Source organism: Trichosurus vulpecula, chromosome 4, assembly GCF_011100635.1.
Source record: "Trichosurus vulpecula isolate mTriVul1 chromosome 4, mTriVul1.pri, whole genome shotgun sequence".
Classification (NCBI taxonomy): domain Eukaryota; kingdom Metazoa; phylum Chordata; class Mammalia; order Diprotodontia; family Phalangeridae; genus Trichosurus; species Trichosurus vulpecula.
This window is the reverse complement of record NC_050576.1, coordinates 405,334,625-405,351,868: the sequence shown is the minus strand read 5'-3', so window position 1 is coordinate 405,351,868 and position 17,244 is coordinate 405,334,625.

The window sequence follows — 17,244 nt, the reverse complement described above, 5'->3', positions numbered from 1 at the left end:
CATTTTGTACCAATTTCTTCTGTTCCTCTGATTTGTCCCACTCACCAATCCGTTCTGCTAATTTGTTTAACCCTCTAAGTATTCCACTTTTTTTGCTTCCTTTTCTGTCTTGCCAATTATCTTCAACTTATCCTTATTCTTTCTTAATGCTCCTTTTCTTTTTCAAAATATGTTTTTGCAGTACCTTCTGTTTTTCATATGATCATAGTTAGCCTAGCTATCTCTCTTTTTACATCTCCCAAAGAGCCATCCCATATTACACATAGGACTTTTAGAGGTGGGAAAAATTATCAGCACAATCGATCAACACATTTAGAAAGTCTTAAAACATGTGCAGTGTGTGTATAACACCTATGAAAGCCTGATCTCCACAAAGGGGTGGATGGAGGGTGTTCTCTCATATATCTTTAATTAAGTCATGTTTGATCTTTAAAATTTCATTACATTTACTTTTAATTTTTTTGGCGTGTAGTTATTCTTTCCATTTGCACTGCTGTAGTTACTCTGTATATTTTCTTTCTTTTCTCTGCTTACTTCACTTTGCACGAGTTCATAAAGATCTTACCATGGACTCTATATTCATCACATAAATAATATCTTGCAGCACAGTAATATTCTATTAAATCCATGGACCACAATTTGTTTAGCCACTGCCCAATCGATGGACATCTACTCTAATTCTTGGCTATCACAAAAAGTACTGGATAAATATTTTGGAGTATATGGGGACTTTCTTCTTATAAAAAGTTTTCTTGGGATATAATCCTAATAATGGCATCTCTGGTTTAAAAATTCTAGATATTTTGGTAATGTTGTTTGCATAATTCTAAATGACTAGTCAAATTGGTTTGCCATTTCACAGTTCCAACTATAATGTGCCTCTCCTTTTACAAGCCCTCTAATACTGGCTGTCATTTTTTTAATCTCTTTTTGCCAGTTTCTGAGATGTGAGGTTTTATATAGGAACCTAAGAGCTCAAATAAATTAAATTCATAATGGGGCAGCTAGGTAGTGCAGTGGATGGAGTCCTTTGCCTCAGTTCTTCATCTGCAAAAATGAGCTGGGGAATGAAATGACAAGCCAGGGTACAGAAGCTTTTCAAATTCAAGTAACTAAAGTTATCTATTTTATGTTTTGTAATTGCCTCTATGTCTTAGTTAGTTAAAAATACATTTCATGCCCATAATTGTGAGAGATATATGATCTTTTTCTTTTAATTTTTTATACTATGATCATTAATGTTAAGGTCATGTTTCCATTTAGAACCTAGGGTAAAATGTCAATGATCTCTCTTTAAAAAAAAAAGATTTATTATTGGGGGTGGAGCCAAGATGGCAGAGTCAAAGCAGGCACTTGCTTGAGCTCTCCCCCAAACCCTTTGAAATACCTGTAAAAAATAACTGTAAACAACTTCTAGAGTTATAGAACCCAGAAAATGACAGAGTGAAACAAATTTCCAGCCCAAGACAATCTGGAAGGTTGACAGGAAAGGTCTATTGCACCAGGTTGGGAGAGGTGCACAGTCCAGCATAGGCCAGGCTGGAGCAGGCCTCAGGGAACTGAATCACTGGCAGCTGTGGGAGTTTCCAAACTTCTCAACTCCTAACACCAAGTACAACTTAGAAGGTCATTGGGAAAGATCTGTCTGGACCTAGTGTACTGGGAAACAAGATGGGCACTTGTAACTTATTCGACCAAGTGCCCTTGAAAAGTTTGGCCTTTGTTTCCTTGATTAAATTAGGAGTCCTCAATGACCTCCTTGCCCCAAGGCAAAGCCTAGTTTACATGGGTTTGAGTGACATGTTTGTGACATCAGAGGTGTTTAGACCACATGGGTTAAAGTTGCATTTTTGTGACAATTTTAGGTCACATGGGTGAGTTGCATGTGTGACTCACCTTTGACTCTGAACAAGATATATAAACCCAGAGGTTGGCTTTCTCTTTTGGAGCTCTGAGCCATAGCAGGAGTGGTGCGTTGTTATAAGCTCCCCGGCTTTGGAGAAAACCCAGATGTTGATGCTTCTCTGGTAACTGCATATTGTTATTTTGTCAGACAGAAATCTATCTCTTGATTTGTGCTTATTTGCTCTGTTTGTATTTGCTCTGAAGCTCAGGCCTCACTGCCCCCCCCCAAGTTGAGTGAATGATATTTGTATGTTGGAATAAAGTAAGATTGTTAACCCCTTAACACTGCTTTTCTTAGTAAAGCAGATCAAAAGGACCTGGGCTTGCAGCATTCTTGTTGTTGGGCTTGTGTTGATTTTTCACTCCCACAGCAGCTGCTAGCCAAATTGTTGAAACACCTAGGTGAGAGAGGATCACAGTATGGGCTCCAGCCCCAGAGAGGCAGTAGTAGCAGTGGTGGCAGCAGCAGCAGCAGTGATGGCTACTTCCAGAGCTCTGGTCCCACAGACAGTGTAAGGATCTAGTGGCTGATCAGAGCAGTATTTGTAGGGATCTCTTTGCTGGCTCAGATCTTCTCAAATTGTTGCAAAAAGATACTGGTTATGCCCCTATTGTTCTTTTTTCCACCCACACCTTGTTCACCCTAAGGTGCTATTTTAACTCTTTTGTGGGGGAAATCTGAGCTTGGAATTTTCTGGCCTACTCCACCATCTTCCTGCTATTCAGTTTTCTTACATGTTACTTTGGCTATACTCTTCAGTGCAGTGATACTGAACTTGTTGTTTTATGAACAAAACATTCCATCTCTTTGTTCTGAGCATTTTCTTTTTTTAAATCATTATTTATTTATTTAATATTTGAAGTTTTCAGCATTAATTTTCACAACAGTTTGAATTACAAATTTTCTCCCTATTTCTACCCTCCCCTCACTCCAAGATGGCATATATTCTGATTGCCCCTTTCCCCAATCAACCCTCCCTTCTGTCGCCCCACTCTCCCCTATCCCCTTTTCCCTTAATTTCTTATAGGGCAAGATATATTTTTTTTGCCACATTTCCTGTATATCTTATTTCATAGTTGTATGCAAAAACTTTTTTTGAACATCTGCTTTTCAAACTCTGAGTTCCAAATTCTCTCCCCTCTTCCCTCCCCACCCACCCTCCCTAAGAAGAGAAGCAATTCAACATAGGCCACATGTGTATCATTATACAAAACCCTTCCAAAATACTCATGCTGTGAAAGACTAACTATATTTTTCTCCTTCCTATCCTATCCCCCTTTATCCAATTTTCTCCCTTGACCTTTTCCCTTTTCAAAAGTGTTTGCTTTTGATTACCTCCTCCTCCTATCTGCCCTCCCTTCTATCATCCCCCTTTTTATGTCCTTCCTCCTTCTTTCCTGTAGGGTAAGATACCCAATTGAGTGTGTATGTTATTCCCTCCTCAGGGCAAATCTGATGACAGCAAGATTTACTCATTCCCCCTCACTTGCCCCCTCTTCCCTCACAACAGAACTGCTTTTTCTTGCCACTTTTATGTGAGATAATTTACCCCATTCTATCTCTTCCTTTCTTCCTCTCTTATCCCTTAATTTGAGTTTATATTTTAGATATCATCCCTTCAAATTCAACACACCCTGTGCTCTCTCCCTCCCTCTCTCTCTCTCTCTCTCTCTCTCTCTCTCTCTCTCTCTCTCTCTCTTTCACTCTCTCTCTCTCTCTCTCTCTATATATATATATATATATAATATATATAATATATATATGTATGTATATATGTGTACATATATATATGTATGTGTGTGTATGTATGTATGTATGTATATTCCCTTCAGCTACCCTAATACTGAGGTCTCATGAATTATACACATCATCCTTCCATGTAGGAATGTAAATAAAACAGTTCAACTTTAGTAAGTCCCTTATGATTTCTCTTTGTTGTTTACCTTTTCATGCTTCTCTTGATTCTTGTGTTTGAAAGTCAAGTTTTTCTATACAGCTCTGGTCTTTTCACTGAGAAAGCTTGAAAGTCCTCTATTTTATTGAAAATCCATATTTTGCCTTGGAGCATGATACTCAGTTTTGCTGGGTAGGTGATTCTTGATTTTAATCCTAGCTCCATTGACCTCCGGAATATCATATTCCAAGCCCTTTGATCCTTTAATGTATAAGCTGCTAGATCTTAGGTTATCCTGATTGTGTTTCTACAATACTCAAACTGTTTCTTTCTGGCTGCTTGCAGTATTTTCTCCTTGATCTGGGAGCTCTGGAATTTGGCAACAATATTCCTAGGAGTTTTCTTTTTGGGATCTATTTGAGGAGGAGATCTGCGGATTCTTTCAATTTTTATTTTACCCTTTGGCTCTAGAATATCAGGGCAGTTCTCCTTGATAATTTCTTGAAAGATGATATGTAGGCTTTTTTTTATCATGACTATTGGACTACCCAATAATTTTTAAATTATCTCTCCTGGATCTATTTTCCAGGTCAGTGGTTTTTCCAATGAGATATTTCACATTGTCTTCCACTTTTTCATTCCTTTGCTTCGGTTTTATAATATTTTGATTTCTCATAAAGTTACTAGCTTTCACTTGTTTCAATCTAATTTTTTTTATTTAATTTAAATTTATTTAACATATTTGGTTTTCAGCATTGATTTTCACAACAGTTTGAATTACAAATTTTCTCCCCTTTTCTACCCTCCCCCCCACTCCAAGATGGCTTATATTCTGGTTGCCCTGTTCCCCAGTCAGCCCTCCCCTCTATCACCCCCCTCCCCTCTCATCCCCTTTTCTCTTCCTTTCTTGTAGGGCAAGATAAATTTCTATGCCCCATTGCCTGTGTATCTTATTTTTTGGTTGCATGCAAAAACTTTTTTTTTGAACATCTGATTTTAAAACTTTGAGTTCCAAATTCTCTCCCCTCTTCCCTTCCTACCCACCCTCCCTAAGAAGTCGAGTAATTCAACCTAGGCCACACATGTATCATTATGTATAACCCTTCCACAATACGCATGTTGTGAAAAGCTAACTACATTTTGCTCTTTTTCAACCCATCCCGCTTTATTGAATTTTCTCCCTTGACCCTGTCCCCTTCCAAAGTGTTTGTTTTGATTACCTCCACCCCCATCTGTCCTCCCCTCCATTATCCCCCACCCTTTTATTTTTATTTTTTTTTATCTTCCTCCCTCTTCTTTCCTGTGGGGTAATATACTCAACTGAGTATGTATGGTATTCCCCCTCAGGCCAAATCTGATGAGAGCAAGGTTCACTCATTCCCCCCTCACCTGCCCTCTCTCCTCCTCCCACAGAACTGCTTCATCTTGCCACCTTTACGTGAGATAATCCACCCCATTCTATGTCTCCCTATCTCCCTCTCTCAGTATGTTGCTCTCTTGTCCCTTAATTTCATTTTATTTCTTTTAGATATCTTCCCTTCATCTTCAACTCACCCTGTGTCTGCTCTCTCTCTTTTACATATATATATATACATATACATACATAAACAGACATATATATATACACATACATACATATACACATAGATATATACATACATACACATTCTCTTATATATATACTTAAACATATACATATATATATATATGCATATTCCCTTCAACTACCCTAATACTGAGGTCTCATGATTCATACACATCATCTTTCCATGTAGGAATGTAAACAAAACAGTTCAACTTTAGTAAGTCCCTTGCAATTTCCGTTTCTTGATTACCTTTTCATGCTTCTCTTGATTCTTGTGTTTGAAAGTCAAATTTTCTATTCAGTTCTGGTCTTTTCATTGAGAAAGCTTGAAAGTCCTCTATTTTATTGAAAGTCCATATTTTGCCTTGGAACATAATACTCAGTTTTGCTGGGTAGGTGATTCTAAGTTTTAATCCTAGCTCCATTGACCTCCGGAATATCGCATTCCAAGCCCTTCGATCTCTTAATGTAGAAGCTGCCAGATCTTGGGTTATTCTGATTGGGTTTGCACAGTACTCAAATTGTTTCTTTCTGGCTGCTTGCAGTATTTTCTCCTTGATCTGGGAGCTCTGGAATTTGGCAACAATATCCCTAGGAGTTTTCTTTTTGGGATCTCTTTGAGGAGGCGATCGATGGATTCTTTCAATTTCTATTTTGCCCTGTGGCTCTAGAATATCAGGGCAGTTCTCCTTGATAATTTCTTGAAAGATGGTATCTAGGCTCTTTTTTTGATCATGGCTTTCAGGTGGTCCAATAATTTTTAAATTATCTCTCCTGGATCTATTTTCCAGGTCAGTGGTTTTTCCAATGAGATATTTCACATTGTCTTCCATTTTTTCATTCCTTTGGTTCTGTTTTATAATATCCTGATTCCTCATAAAGTCACTAGCTTCCACTTGCTCCAATCTAATTTTTTTTTTTAATGCAATTTATTTCTTTAACATATTTGGTTTTCAGCATTGATTTTCACAACAGTTTGAATTACAAATTTTCTCCCCATTTCTGCCCTCCCCCCCCACTCCAAGATGGCGTATATTCTGGTTGCCCTGTTCCCCAGTCAGCCCTCCCCTCTATCACCCCCCTCCCCTCTCATCCCCTTTTCCCTTCCTTTCTTGTAGGGCAAGATAAATTTCTACGCCCCATTGCCTGTGTATCTTATTTTTTAGTTGCATACAAAAACTTTTTTTATTTTTGAACATCTGATTTTAAAACTTTGAGTTCCAAATTCCCTTCCCTCTTCCCTTCCCACCCACCCTCCCTAAGAAGTTGAGCAATTCAACCTAGGCCACACATGTATTATTATGTATAACCCTTCCACAATACTCATGTTGTGAAAGGCTAACTACATTTTGTTCCTTCCCAACCCATCCCACTTTATTGAATTTTCTCCCTTGACCCTGTCCCCTTTCCAAAGTGTTTGTTTTGATTACCTCCACCCCCATCTGTCCTCCACTCCATCATCCCCCCACCTTTTATTTTTTTTTTTTTATCTTCCTCCCTCTTCTTTCCTGTGGGGTAAGATACCCAACTGAGTATGTATGGTATTCCCCCTCAGGCCAAATCTGATGAGAGCAAGGTTCACTCATTCCCCCCTCACCTGCCCTCTCCCCTCCTCCCATAGAACTGCTTCCTCTTGCCACCTTTATGCGAGATAATCCACCCCATTCTATCTCTCCCTATCTCCCTCTCTCAGTATGTTACTCTCTCATCCCTTAATTTCATTTTATTTCTTTTAGATATCTTCCCTTCATCCTCAACTCACCCTGTGTCTGCTCTCTCTCTTTTACATATATATATATATACACATACATACACATACATACATATACACATAGATACATACATACATACATACACATTCACTTATATATATACTTAAACATATATATATATATATGCATATATATATATATGCATATTCCCTTCAACTACCCTAATACTGAGGTCTCATGAATCATACTCATCATCTTTCCATGTAGGAATGTAAACAAAACAGTTCAACTTTAGTAAGTCCCTTGCAATTTCCGTTTCTTGATTACCTTTTCATGCTTCTCTTGATTCTTGTGTTTGAAAGTCAAATTTTCTATTCAGTTCTGGTCTTTTCACTGAGAAAGCTTGAAAGTCCTCTATTTTATTGAAAGTCCATATTTTGCCTTGGAACATGATACTCAGTTTTGCTGGGTAGGTGATTCTAGGTTTTAATCCTAGCTCCATTGACCTCCGGAATATCGCATTCCAAGCCCTTCGATCTCTTAATGTAGAAGTTGCCAGATCTTGGGTTATTCTGATTGGGTTTCCACAATACTCAAATTGTTTCTTTCTGGCTGCTTGCAGTATTTTCTCCTTGATCTGGGAGCTCTGGAATTTGGCAACAATATTCCTAGGAGATTTCTTTTTGGGATCTATTTGCAGAGGCGATCGATGGATTCTTTCAATTTCTATTTTGCCCTGTGGCTCTAGAATATCAGGGCAGTTCTCCTTGATAATTTCCTGTAAGATGGTATCTAGGCTCTTTTTTTGATCATGGCTTTCAGGTAGACCAATAATTTTTAAATTATCTCTCCTGGATCTATTTTCCAGGTCAGTGGTTTTTCCAAGGAGATATTTCACATTGTCTTCCATTTTTTCATTCCTCTGGTTCTGTTTTATAATATCCTGATTTCTCATAAATTCACTAGCTTCTACTTGCTCCAATCTAATTTTTAAAGTAGTATTTTCTTCAGTGGTCTTTTGGACCTCCTTTTCCATTTGGCTAATTCTGCCTTTCAAGGAATTCTTCTCCTCATTGGCTTTTTGGAGCTCTTTTGCCATTTGAGTTAGTCTGTTTTTTAAGGTGTTGTTTTCTTCAGTGTATTTTTCAGTATTTTTTTGGGTCTCCTTTAGCAAGTCATTGACTTGTTTTTCATGGTTTTCTCGCATCCTTCTTATTTCTCTTCCCAATTTTTCCTCTACTTCTCTAACTTGCTTTTCCAAATCCTTTTTGAGTTCTTCTATGGTCTGGGGCCAGTTCCTGTTTTTCTTGGAGGCTTTGGTTGTAGGCTCTATGACTTTGTTGTCTTCTTTAGGCTGTATGTTTTGGTCTTCTTTGTCACCAAAGAAAGAATCCAAAGTCTGAGACTGAATCTGGGCGCGTTTTCGCGTCCTGGCCATATTCCCAACTAACTAACTTGACCCTTGAGTTTTTCAGTGGGGTATGACTGCTTGTAGATTACAGAGTTCTATGTTCTACGTTTGGGGGGGAGGTGCCAGCTCTGTCAGAGCCGCACTCCTCCTTCCCCAAGGACCCCCCGTCCAGACTGGGCTCAGATCTATGGCAGGCTGTGCACCCCTGCTGCGATCCGCCACTTAATTCCTCCCACCAGGTGGGCCTGGAGCCGGAAGTAACAACAGCTGTAGCTGCCCCACCTCCGCTGCCCCCGGGGCTGGAAGCCGAACCGCGAACTCCTTCCACTCCCGCAGCTTTTCCCACTAACCTTCTCCGCATTCTTTGGTGTTTGTGGGTCGAGGGGTCTGGTAACTGCCGCAGCTCACTGAATCAGGGCGCTAGGGCCCCCTCCGCCCGGCTTCTGGTCTGGATGGTCCACGCTCAGCTCAGCTCAGGCTGGGTTCTGCTCCACTCCGTTCCCAGCTCCTAGCTCCCAGCTCCGTGTGGAATAGACCTCACCCAGAGACCATCCAGGCTGTCCTGGGCTGGAGCCCTGCTTCCCTCTGCTGTTCTGTGGGTTCTGCCATTCTAGAATTGGTTCAGAGCCATTTTTTATAGGTTTTTGGAGGGACTCGGTAACGGAGCTCACTCTAGTCCCTGCTTACCAGCCACCATCTTGGCTCCGCCTCCTCAATCTAATTTTTAAGGTAGTATTTTCTTCAGTGAACTTTTGGACCTCCTTTTCCATTTGGCTAATTCTGCCTTTCAAGGCATTCTTCTCCTCATTGGCTTTTTGGAGCTCTTTTTCCATTTGAGGTAGTCTGTTTTTTAAGGTGTTATTTTGTTCGGTATTTTTTGGGTATCCTTTAGCATGCCATTGACTGGTTTTTCATGGTTTTCTTGCATCCTTCTCATTTCTCTTCACAATTTTTTCCTCTACTTCTCTAACTTGCTTTTCCAAATCCTTTTTGAGCTCTTCCACGGCCTGAGACCAGTTCATGTTCTTCTTGGAGGCTTTTGATATAGGCTCTTTGACTTTGTTGACTACTTCTGGCTGTATGTTTTGGTCTTCTTTGTCACCAAAGAGAGATTCCAAAGTCTGAGTCTGAATCTGAGTCTGTTTTTGCTGCCTGGCCATATTCCCAGCCAACTTACTTGACTTGTGTTTTTCATCGGGGTATTACTGCATGCAGAGTATAGAGTACTTTGTCCCAAGCTTGAGGGGCTGTGCTTTGTTTTTAGAGCTACACAGCAAGCTCTGCCACACCAGTGCTAACTCCTCCCCCAAGAACCGCCAACCTGGACCTGACTCAGATGCAAGCAGGCTTTGCACTCCCCCTCACATCCAACACTTAATTCATCCCATCAGGTGGGCTTGGGGCCAGAAGCCACTACAGCTGTAGTTCTGTAGCTGCACCACCTCTGCTGCCCCCAGGGTGGTGGCTGAACTGTGAACTCCTTTCACTCTGTCCCCACAGCTTTTCCCACTAACCTTCTCTGTTGTCTTTGGTGTTTGTGGATTGAGAATTCTGGTAACTGCCACAGCTCGCTGCTTCAGGGTGCTGGGGCCTGTTTCACCCTGCTCCAAGTCTGGTTGGTCCAGGTGCAGCCCACACTGGGCTCTGCTTGGCTCTGCTTCCAGCTCCTAGCGACAGACCTTACCCAGAGACCATCCAGGCTCTCCTGGGCTGGAGACCTGCTTCCCTCTGCTATTCCGTGGGTTCTGCAGCTCTAGAATTTGTTCAGAGCCATTTTTATAGGTTTTTGGAGGGACCTGTGGGGGAGCTCACACAGGTCCCTGCTTTCCAGCTGCCATCTTGGCTCTGCCCCTCTTCTGAGCACTTTCTCTGGCTGTCCTTCATGCCTGGAACACTGTCCCTCTGAAACTCCTCCTACTGACCTCCCTGCCTTCCTTTAAGCCTCATCTAAAACCCTATCTTTTACAGGAAGACTCTCCTAATCCCCTTTAATTGTATTGCCTTCTTTCTGCCAGTAATTTTCATATTTATCTTTTATATAGCTTGTTTGTATATGTCTTTGCTGTTGTCTTCCCTCCCCCTCATTAGATTATAAGCTCCTTGAGAGCTGAGACTGCCTTTTGCCTCTTTTTGAATCTTTATTGCTTAGCACAGTCCCTGGTATGTAGTAAGCACTTAATAAATGTTTATTGATTAGATAATTGATTGAAAGACTTAGGGAATTCAAATCACAACAATAATTAACCACTATCCAGAGGGCTAATAATGATGCACATGCTACCTAGTTTTAAACATAGAGGTGATTGACCTCAGATACAGAATAAGCCATATTTTTTTGGACATGGATAATGGGGGAATTTGTTTCACTTGACTATGCATAATTGTTATGAGCAATTTTCTTTCTCTTTTTTCCTTTCTTCCTTCCTTCTTTTGTTCCTTTTTTTGGTGGAGAGGATTAGAGACAATCACAATAAATAGGAAAAATATTTAAATATCAAAGTACCAAAATATAAACTCAGCTGATGAAGAAACAAATATAGCAAATACTGATGGATAGACAGATGGATAGATAGATAGATAGATAGATAGATAGATAGATAGATAGATAGATAGGTATAGTGAGGAATGGAGGTGAACAGAAGCTGTAAGGAACTTGTGTTGTTTTACTTTAAGTTCTTCTTCTGATTTAAGTTTTACCATGTTCCTCTTTAGGACAAATAGAGGGCTTTAAATCTGAAGGGATGTCAACCCTCCACCCTTCTATAAATCAAATGCTGCACATGTTTAATATTGATGCATTTTGTGAATTTAAGAAAATACATTAATAATTATTTCTTTCAACCTTAATGCCAACAAAATGAACATCAATTTTAGATGGCACAATTAATTAAAAGTACAAATGAGGCTCTGTAGATATTAAAAAGCTTTTTTGGAAGCAGCTTGAGAACTGAAGTTTGACTGGATATGATGATTGATCACTTCTGTTGTCTTTTTTAATAATCATGCAATATTTCTTCCTCAGATAGAAATTTTTTGTCCTATTTTATATGCAAGTGCAAATCCCAGGCCAGTCTCTCTATGCAGTTCATCGTTTAGTCACAAGAATATGTAATTTTCTATTCAGGGAGGAAAATGTATAACATGAAATTTATATATAGAAAAGATTATAAAAGGGACACTGAGGCAGAGTGGATAAAGAGCAGACTTCAATATCAGTAAGTCTTAGGTTCAAACCTAGTCTCTGACACAAACTACCTCTCTGAACCTCTGCAAGTTAACTTAGTGCCTCAGAAAATGCTCTAAGATGGTAAGTTACAGTTGGGATTCATCTGCATTGATGGAAGGGGTTTTCACAATAGACATTCTCTACACCAACAAAATCACCATCTTCATTCAAGGATTTTAATTTTTTATTTGATAATAAAAAGTTTATTATAGAAATACAGGCAGATCCAATACTTTTTTGTTTTCCTCCTTAATAGTTTTTTTTTAACATTCATATTAAACATTTTCACATCTGTCATGTAAAGAAGTATTAGAATCAATAGGATGAACACAAGAATGAAGAAACAAACAAACAAAAATAACAAAAGAAAAAAAGAGATCAAGTAATTTTGCCTCAATCTGCATTCAGACTCCATAGTTTTTTTTCAGGATGTGGACAGCATTTTCCATTATGAGTCTTTTGGAGTTGTCTTAGATCCTTGCATTGCTGAAAAGAGCCAAGTCTATGAAGGTTAGTCATCGCACATTGTGGCTGTTACTATATACATTGTTCTTTGGCTCCTTTCATTCAGCATCAGTTTGTATAAGTCTTTCCAGATTTTCCTGAAGTCCACCTGCTCATCACTATTTATAGCACAATAATATTCTATTATATTCATATACCACAAGTTGTTCAGCCATTCCCCAATTGATGGGCATCCCCTCAATCTCCAATTCTTCACCACCACAAAAAGAGATACTATCAATATTTTTGTATGTGTGGGAAGGATTTTAATTCCAAAATTTCGTTTTTTTATTGTCAAGGGTGGTGAAAATGCATGATATAACTTACCCTAAAATGATTTTTATAAATATTAAGGGACAGATCCTGTAGAATTTTATGTGTTTTATCTATTAGTTATGTTCTATTATGTCTATACTTACCAAGTCCCTTTAAATTTTTTCTTGGCTTAATTAGATTATCATTGGTGAGAATAAATAATATAACCAAAAACAAATTTAGTAATTGTAACAGGTTTGGGGAAAAATTTCTTTCTTTACCTTGAGTGATACCAATTATTGAACTTTTTGGTTATTTTATTTGATGTTATTATGTGTATATGTGTGTGTGCGTGTGTGTCTGTGTGTCTGTGTCTGTGTCTGTGTGTCTGTGTATGTATAATCATACAATGCAAAGAAATAGATTATATATTTGTGTGCATGTATGTATATGTATTTATGCAGATATACACAAATATATGTATATACAATACATGTAAATATATCTATAGAATGCATATTTTGTGTATTTATCTATATATACATGTAAACATATATGTGTGCATATATATGTGGAAAGAGAGGGGGGATGGGAAAGAAAGACTAAGAGAGAGGGGATGAGAGAGAGAGAGAGGAAGGAGGGAGGGAGGGAGAGAGAGAGAGAGAGAGAGAGAGAGAGAGAGAGAGAGAGAGAGAGAGAATCTGTGTTTTAGAATATTAGCAGAATTCCTCTAAATACATTTCAGCAATGTAGTGTTGACCTTCAATCAATTAACAAGTATTGATTCAGCACCTATTATGTGCCAAATACTGAAGATATAATTATAAAAATGAAATCCCCTTTGCCTTAAAGAACTTATATTCTAATGGGGTAGGGGAGAAAATATATAAGGGAGTCATGTCTAGGTAAAGGAATGTTTGGCCTAGACAGTCATAAAGACTGTGTATGGAATTACAAGGCAGGATATTGTCATGCCCTTTCTAGTAGCACTGTTTTTATTTTTCTTCCTAGAGCAAAAGCAAAAAGTGGAAAAAGGTAGTAGGGAGATGATTGGATGGAATTTTGAGTTTGTCAATATAGTATAACAGCACACTGGCCTTGGAGTCAGGAGGAACTGAGTTCAAATTATATTTCTATCACTTACCATATGATTTTGGGCAAATTATTTAATTTCTCTGAGCCTCAGTTTTATCATTTGCAAAATGAGGATATTAAAAACATTCATTTCAAAGGGTTTTTGAGGAACAAGTGAGATTATGCATGGAAAATACACTTAAAGTCTAAGAAAACTGGAGGGGTGGAGCCAAGATAGCAAAGTAAAAGTAGGGTCTTGCTTGAGGTCTCCCTGAAACCCCTCCAAGTACCTGTAAAAATTAATCTAAACAAATTCTAGAGGTATAGAACCCACAAAGAGTGAACCAAATCTCCACCCCAAGACAAGCTGGAAGGTTGAGAGGAAAGGTCTATTGCACTGGGCAGGGAGCATAGCACAGTCCAGCATAGGCTGCACCGGCACAGACAGTGCCAGAGCAGTCCTCAAGGGACTGAATCATGGGCAGCTGTGGTGGTTTCCAGATTTCTCAACCCATGCCAAAGACAATTTATAAGGTCAGTAGGAAAACTCTGTTGGACCTGGTTGAGAGAGGAGCACACTGCGGAGGTAGGAGTGGTGGTGGTGGTGGTGGTGGTGACTGTGGCAACAGCAGCGGCTTCCAGAGCTCCAGACCCAGAGATGGTGGGGGGATAAAGTGGCTGATCAGAAAGGGATTTCAGGGATCTCTTTGCTGGCACCGAGGCAGGATTCTCTTGCTTTGCCCTGCTTGGATCTGGGTCACAGTCCCGGGTGGCAGTCCTGGAGTGCAGAGGGGTGCTGGCATGGTAGAGTTTGTGGTGGTTGTGGAGGGGGGAGTCGTTCTCTCAGTTCCAATGCAGAAAAGAGTGCTGGAGTCACTCACAGACTAGAGCACAGGCCAGGAGAGGAGTAAACACCTCTTGTTTGATCATACCACCTCAGAAGAACTGAAAATTTACAGGCCCCTAGAAGTACGACTGAAAATAGTTGTACAAAACACCGGAAGCTTGGAACAGTACATCCTCCGCACTCGAAGCAGAGTCCTACCTTAAAGAGTTAAAAAGTCAAGTATTTGGTTGGGAAAATGAGCAAACAGAGTAAACAAAACTCAGACTATAGAATCTTACTTTGGTGACAAAGAAGATCAAAACATAGAACCAGAAGAAGACAACAAAGTCAAAGCTCCAATATCAAAAGCCTCCAAGAAAAACATGAATTGGCTGCAGTCCATTGAAGACCTCAAAAAGGATTTTGAAAAGCAAGTAAAAGAAGTAGAGGAAAAATTGGGAAGAGAAATGAGAGTAATGTAAGAAAATCATGAAAAACAAGACCACAAATTGATGAAGGAGACCCCAAAAATATTTAAGAAAATAACACCTTAAAAATAGTCTAACCCCAATGGCAAAAGAGGTCCAAAAAGGCAATGAGGAGAAGAATGCTTTACAAGGCAGAATTGGACAAATGGAAAAGGAAGACAAAAAGCTCAATGAAGAAAATAATTCCTTAAAAATTAGAGTGGAGAAAATGGAAGCTAATGAGTGTGGGTAAGGAGTGTGGGTGGGGAGGAAAGAGGGGAGAAAATTAGGAACTCAAAGTTTTAAAAACAGATGTTCAAAAACAAAAAGAAAAGTTTTTTCATGCAATTAGGAAGTAAGATACACAGGCAATGGGGCGTAGAAATTTATCTCGTACTACGAGAAAGTAAGGGAAAAGGGGATGGGAGGGGAGTGGGGTGACAGAAGGGAGGGCTGACTGGGGAAAGGGGCAACCAGAATATATGCCATCTTGAAATGTGCAGGAGGGTAGAAATGGGGAGAAAATTTGTAATTCAAACTCTTGTGAAAATCAATGCTGAAAACTAAATATATTAAATAAATTAATAAATAAAAATTAAAAAAAAGAAGACTTAGATTGATTCTCCATGTTATTAGTGCTCTGTGCCCTCAAATTGCTATGTAGCTACTTATTTGCTTATATGTTTATCCCCTCCAATAGAATATATGCTTTTGGAAGTCAGGGGTGTTCTTTTTTTTCCATTTCCTTTTGTTTTATCTTTGTAATCATAGCGAAAAATGCTTGTTGTATCAGATTGGATTGGTATAAGAATAATAATGGGACGAACTTATGAATATTTTACATGTGTCTAGGTTCACTGAAAGAGTTAGAATAATATTCCTTTTTTTTCCTTCTAGGTAGACATCCTATGATCCTAAGCATTTTACTAAACTAAGATGATCTAACAGCCTCCCCGGCATGGTCTTCAAACCAACCAGGAAATGAGTTGTCTTTTTTAACTTTTGAGGGAATTGTATTTTTTTGTAATGCAAAAGAAAGAAGAGAGGTGATGGACAGGATGCTGTCTTTGGCATAGAAATTAATCCTAAAAGAAGGAATGACATTTTTAAGAAGGGTAGGGAGCAAGCTCAGGAAAGAATCATCTATATAGACCACATTTTCCTTTAGTGAATTGGGCTTTTATACTGTGAACTCCTTGAAAGCAGTCTTTTGCCCTTCTTTATATCCCCAAGTCTATCTAATTTACAGACTATCTGATGATTTTTGATTAATAAATGAATGTTTGTGGACATTTCTAGCTTAACATGTTCAAAAGTCAAGTCAATAAGCATTTATTAAGTCCCTACTTTGTGCCAACCAAAGATGATGCTAAAACTTGGGAATATAAAGAAACACAAAAGTCGAGGAGCTCACAGTATAATTGGGGAGACAGCATACATGACTACAGACAGAATACACCAGAAATAATTAAAAGAGGAAAAGCTCTAGCATTGAGGAGGATTTTGGATAATACTTCTCGTAGAAAGTGTGATTTTAGCTGGGACTTGAAGGAATCCAGAAAAGTCAGGAGGTGTAGAGATAAGGAGGAAGAGAATTCCAGGCATGGGAATGAATACGCTCAGAGTTCAAAAATTGAGTGTCTTGTGGGAGAAATGGAAAGGAGGGTAGTATCATTGGGTCATAGAGTATGTGGCATGGAGAGAATGGGAAGGTGTAAGAAAACTGGAAACGTAGTAGGAGGGACAGTTTAGGAAGGGCTTGCAAAGCCATAAAAGTACTTTATGTTTGATCCTGGAAGTGATAGGGAGCCACTAGATGGGGGGACTTGTTGAAGAGGGGGTTCTGGGGAATTACATGACATGGTCAGACTTGTGTTTCAGGAATATAAATATTACAGCTGACTGGAGAATAGGCTGGAGTGAAGAGAGACAGGAGCTAGGGGACCAGCCAGCAAGCTATTACAATAGTCCAGGTATGAATTAATCAAAGCTTGCATTGGGTGGTGACAGTGTGAGTAAGAGAAAGGAGAATTTATGAGGGATGTTACTAAGGCAAAAACAACAGGACTTGAGATAGATTGGATATGAGACATGAAAATGATGGCAGCCTGGGTGACTAGGAAGACAGCAGTCAGCTTCCCCCTAAAAGTGTTTCCCTTCCCAGTTTCCCAATTTCATTCGATGGCAATTCTATCCTCTCAGCTACTCAGGCTCAAAACCTAGGAGTAGTCTTTGACTCTTCCTTTAATCTCATCCCATCTCAAGAGCTGTCAAGTGCTGTCTATTACAGCACCACAAAATACTTCAGATCTGTTCCCTTCCCTCCACTCATACCACCACCATACTACCACCACCCACTATTTCAGACCAAGACCATATCATTT